The sequence below is a fragment of the Hylobates moloch genome, unplaced genomic scaffold (assembly GCF_009828535.3).
Source record: "Hylobates moloch isolate HMO894 unplaced genomic scaffold, HMol_V3 SCAFFOLD_4, whole genome shotgun sequence".
Classification (NCBI taxonomy): Eukaryota; Metazoa; Chordata; class Mammalia; order Primates; family Hylobatidae; genus Hylobates; species Hylobates moloch.
The window spans coordinates 20288339-20294338 of record NW_026652279.1 but is presented as its reverse complement, the minus strand read 5'-3'; positions in this window follow the sequence as shown (position 1 = coordinate 20294338).

Genomic DNA, 6000 nt, shown 5'->3' with positions numbered 1-6000 from the left:
ATGCAGACCTGCCGACACCTTGGTTATAGCCCAGTGAGACATGAGCTGGACTTCTGTCTTACAGAACCATGAGACTTTTGCATTGTTTAAACTTCCAAGTTTGTGGTCACTTATGATAACAGCAATAGAAAACTTATAAATACATTCTAAGGATACAGGAAATATTCAGGAGTCTAGCACTTTGTACAAGCCGACCCACCGTGCAAACCAGGGCTTCCTCTACAGTGGTCCACAAGGGTCATTTAACCTGGACCTTATCACGGTCCTCAAATTTAGATTTTGACACTTATCTCCAAACAATTCCTTTGAAAACTATGTGTGTGTATAAAATGCATGTGTGCATACATAGATATGTGTGTGCATATATAAGCATACATACACATATATTCAGTCAGATATAGTCAGTGAGATTATTTCTTCAGCATCCCTGGAAACCCATAAAATGATCTGAAAACACAATTGATAACTTGTAACAAATGCCACTCAAGTGAAGCCAGTTGCGGTGGGTAAGCCCAGTATAAATAGTAAAAGGACACTCCGAGGCAAGTAGTCTTTATCATGCAGCTCTGGATCAGAAAGCTAATTAGCCTGGGTTTAATGAACTCAGAGGCTGAAAGGAGCACCTGGATACATGTCAAATTATAATGCAGAAGGGAACCGTGGAAATTTCCCAGGCCTCCTCCTCCATGCCACAGACTGAGACGCAGAGGGTCAAAAACTATTCCAAAATCACACCCGAAGTATTCTTTTGGCTACAGTGGAAGTTCCTATAATCAAAAGGAAAATAGAATTGGAAAATGAACTGATATAACTATATCCTAGAACCTGTACTGCATGAGCCTATCTCAAAAGCCAACTGATGTGTCATGTTTTGATGGCTTGCTAAAGAAACTGGGAAGATGAGCGTGGTTTAAGGAGGCAGCAGGTGGAAGAGGGGCAGCTAGGATACAAGAACTGATTCTCATCTAAGCAATCAACGCACCCCGGCTAGCAATAGGCACACACAGCTCAAAGTCGTAAGCATAACCTCTACTTTAAAGTGGTATACAATCCACATTGGCCTAAATTATCTGGATAATTTCCACATCATCAAACATTAATTGAGCACCATCTAGAATATTAGAGCTGGAAGAAACCTTAGGAGCATCTAGTTTATCCCAGTTATACAAATGCAAACAGGCCCAATAGGTTAAGGGTTCCTCCTAGTGGCAGAGCCAGGATTTCAGCCCCATTGATTAATTTCCAGACACTTGCTCTTTGTCCTCTGCTCACTAGAACTTGGATGCTCCCTTTTTATGAAGATCCTCAAAGCATCATGAAATGAGTTTTCAGTCTCAGTTCCATGTACTAGCATTGCCTAAATGTTAGTCTAAAAGTGTGCCCCCTGGAGTCAGAGTTCATGTCCTCTGGTAGAAGGGAAAATGGACTCATAATGTAATCCCAACTCTTTGGTGAATAAATAAAAAACATTCCACTTCTAGGCTGAGGACACAACTTCTTTAAGGAGATTTGAATGAAAAGCACTAATTATTTGCCAGCAGTCTGATATTTGAATCACCCACAGTGTTTGCAATGCTACAGACTTCTCACTTTTCTTTCATCCGTCAAGAAATGCTACCTTAAAAGGCTGTCAGTGATCAGCACAATATATTTTAACATTAGATTAAAAAGTCCATCCAGAGCCATTAGAATAAACTCAAATTTGCTGTTAAACCTAATATGAAGATATTATTCAAATACTTCCAACCTCAGACCTTTGCTGAGGCAATTTCTTAGATTTTTGCTCCTGATTTTTCTAAATTCACTCCCCGAATGAAGAGACCCACTAAATGTCTCCATGTCAAATGCTACAGTTTTAGGAAAATTCATTTTACTGTTAATACTTAAGGGACAGAGGGATTTCAGATTTGAGACATCTGCATTCTGTAGGGATACTTGATGTGTGTCCCTGTGCTAATTTTAAATCTCATCATAGAAATGAAACACATAGATAAGAAAAGTTGTGTTAAATGAGCACCGTACATGGATTATCCATTTGCAAAGACTGATAATGCAATAGAGTACTCTTAACATTGAAAATGTGAGTAATGAAATGTAATCTTTCTTTGATTCTGAATGCACTTTAAGATTGTGCAGTGTCTTGGACTTATCACAGGGAATATTACTTTTTATGGATCATAGGACCATAGAACTTTGGAATTGAAAGGAACATTTTGGATCATCCAGTTAGGGGTTGACAACTAGATTTTGCCTAGTTATGAACAACAATTGATTGTTATGGTTCTAGTGTGCTATGCTGAGAATTCTGAGGTTATGTTTGGACTGAGTGGAAAAGTATAATGAGATTGATTAGCAATGTCTGCGTAGGGTGGGAGGAAGAAATAGTGGCTGGTTTGGCACTTATTTGGTGTCCTTAACGAGTCCAACTTCTTCATTTAACAATGAGTAGCCTAATGTCAAACATAGTAAAAGGATTTGCCAGAGTCAACCAGCTGGCGAAGTTGTGGTCAAGTAGAACTAACCACCACTATTGCTACCACAGGATGTTAGCTGTACAATTTCAACTGGCAACTTCTAGAAAATAGAAAATAAAATAATAATTTCTTGGATGTCTAAAAACTTTGGCAGAAAAAAAACCAACTAAGCAGAAAATATATTTGGATGGTGATATAGTTTACCTAGGAAATCGATGACAATTCATTGAATAGTTTAAAAGAATTTGAAGTCAAATTTTTTGTGAGGCACTGTGTAGTTTAAACTATAATTATGCTTTTAGAATTCATTTTTATACTCTGGAATATGTTTGTTTTCTCCATGCAAGTTACTGTATTAGAGTTGTGAGAATAGCAATGAAATATTTTAGGCAAAAATCCCCTAGCATTTAACAGATACTTATTGAGCACTTGCTGGATTCAGACAATGTACTCAGTCCTGGAAATTCAATACCAAATGGAACCCCACGTTAAAGGAGTTGTCAGCCTGGTTGGCAATATCTGGCACCATAACCAATGGTTAAAGCAACTTTGTTTTGTTTTGTGTTTTAAATCTGTAGAGAAATCCAAGAAATGAGATAGAAGTCATGTCCTGAAGAAAGTTAAAAAATAGTAAATGTGGCTGGGCACTGTGGCTCACACCTGTAATCCCAGCACTCTGGGAGGCTGACATGGGAGGATTGCTTGAGGTCAGGAGTTCAAGACCAGCGTGGCCAACACGGTGAAACCCCGTCTCTACTAAAAATACAAAAATTAGCCAGGCATGGTGACAGGCACCCATAGTCCCAGCTACTCAGGAGGCTGAAGCAGGAGAGTCACTTGAACCCAAGAGGCAGAGGTTGCAGTGAGCTGAGATCACATCACTGCACTCCAGCCTGGGCACTAGAGCAAGACTCCATCTCAAAAAAAAAAAGGAATAGTAAGGGAGAAGCTGACAAGCTGACCATTTTTTTCAAATAAATGCTCAATGATGATTTGAAACATCAAGATTTTAAGTATTTTAAGTATTTTTAGTAAAATACAGCACATGTACAATAAATCAAAATACATAGCTCAGTGAATTATCACACAATGAACAGAGTGATCACAACCATGAAACCATCATTCAGAGCAAGAAATAGAACATCACCAACTCAGAAACCCCTTTCATCCTCCTCCCAGTCTTTACCCCTTACATTAGCCCAAGCGTAATTGCCATCCTGACTTCTAACACCAGATTCGTTTCTCCAATTTTTTACCTTCATGTTGATGAATCGCATTATATTTATTATTTTATATCTGGCTTCTTTTGCTTAACAGTATTTTGTCACAGTTATCCATGTTCTGAGGAGCTATAATTTATTTTTATTACTATATAATATCACACTGTATAAATATATTTTAGTTTGTTTATCCATTCTGTTGTTGGAGGATATATATCTACGTTACTTCCAAACTGGAATTACTACAGATGATGTTTGTTTTTCTCTCTCTTTTTTTTTTTTTTTTTTTGTGAAAGCAAGTTCATTAGGAAAGTAAAGGAATAAAGAATGGCTACTCCACAGGTAGAGCAGCTTACAAATGATGTTTCTGCAAACACCCTTGTACATGCATTGAAATGCATGCATTTCAACTAGGGATATACTTAGGATTATAATTGCTGGGTCATTGGTATAGATATGACAAACAAAAATATTTCCAAGCAGTTTTCCAAAGTGGATGTAACCAATTTATACTCATATTTGTAGCATAGGAGAGTTTGCATTGTTGTACATCCTTGTTAACTTTGGTTATTTTCAATATTTTTAATATTAGTTGGTCTAGTAGGTATTTCATTAGAGTTTAAATTTGCATTTTCCTAATTACGAAGAAAGTTGAACATATTCTCATGTTTGGGCATTTGGAGACCCTTTTATGAAATACATGTTAAAGCCTCTTGCTCAATTTTCTTTCAGATTGTCCGTTTTTTTAATTTATAGATTTTTTTAAGACATTGGACAATATTCAAAGTAAGAACTACAGTTCATCGAAAAACACTACAAGAATGTGCATCGGTCAGGGATAAGTCAGGTTTCATAAACCACCCCAGTTATATGAAAAGACAGCTTAATACAAAGAATTGCTAACTAGATACAGAATAGTAACCAGGTAACTGAAAAGGCAGAAAGAGAACATTAAGGTAACACGGAGGTAACAATTGCAGGTCTAGAGTACAAAGGGAAAGGTTGGCATTATTAAACTCAGAAGCTGGAAGCAGGGGCCTACTGAGCTGAAATTCAGTCCTCTGAGAAGGTGCTGGTCAGCTACAGCCAGGGTCTCTCGACAGGTTGAAAGGCTGGTTCTGCAAATGTTGGAAAAACTGCATACTGGATGTGATTGCTGCTACGGGATCACACTGACATTGGAGAAGTGGGACGAGCATGATGCCCACAGGAGCAAGAAGCAGACAGGAAGGAGTAAGTCCCTTCTTTCTCCAGCCTTGTGGTTTCCCTCTAGTAGCTCCTAGGGGAGCACAAAGCCAAATAGCTCCCAGATAGGTTGGAGCTAAGAGACAGTAGGTTAATTACTGGCAAGAGAACAAAAAGGCAAACCAATGAGTGGGAGAAGATACACAACAAACAATGGACTTGGCTCTAGATTTGAGTGACATATAACAGGTAACAATAGTGTAACCAAAATGTGGGTTAGTTGTTCATCACTAGCAGGGTTCAATTAACAAGAGTGAGGTCTGGTATAAAGAAAGTGATTTATTTCCAAAGCTATCTTAGAGGACGAAGCATAGGCATCCCACCTTTAAATGTACCGCTTCCCTTTTGGAGCAGAAAGTGAGCACTTTTAAAAGACAGGGGAGAAAGTGAGCAAGGGCAAAGGTCCTCATACTAGCTTATCTACCACGCAGTAGAGCTGGTGACTGCTGACGTTTTCCTGGGCAAGCTATTATCTCTCTAGGCAACTTCCTGGAGGGTGAGAGTTCCCTAGCAAACATGCTGTGGTTTGTAAATTAACTGTTAAGAGTTCTGTCTTAGAGCACACAGTTACATGAACTTACCCAGTAAGAAATGTCTGAAGGGAAGGTAAAAGTCTATATAGTTCCATTTCTGAAGGGCTAAATAGGATATTGGGAACCAGGAGAACAATAAGAGAGAAAAACCACCTCTTAGGAAAATGGGGGTACTGGGTTACAACTGCTAGGCTTTGAGATGGTGCTTACCAGGTGCCAGCTCTGTTCTAAAGCTTCACCATGTTATTATAATTCATCTCACAAAGGCCCTTTAAGACGTAAATTATCATCATTCCCACTTGAAAGATGAGGAAACAGAGGCAAGAGAGTTTAAGTAACCTGCCCAAGATCATACAGCCAGGAAGTGCCAGAGAGAATAAAATTCAGATAGATTTAATTCATTTTTATCTTCATACTCAAATTCAAAAATAGGATTTACTGTTAAAACAGCTATAAAAAATTATAGTAAATGAGACATGAAAAGTAATAGCAGGTCTCCTGACTTAAGGGAACTCTTACAGTAATCAA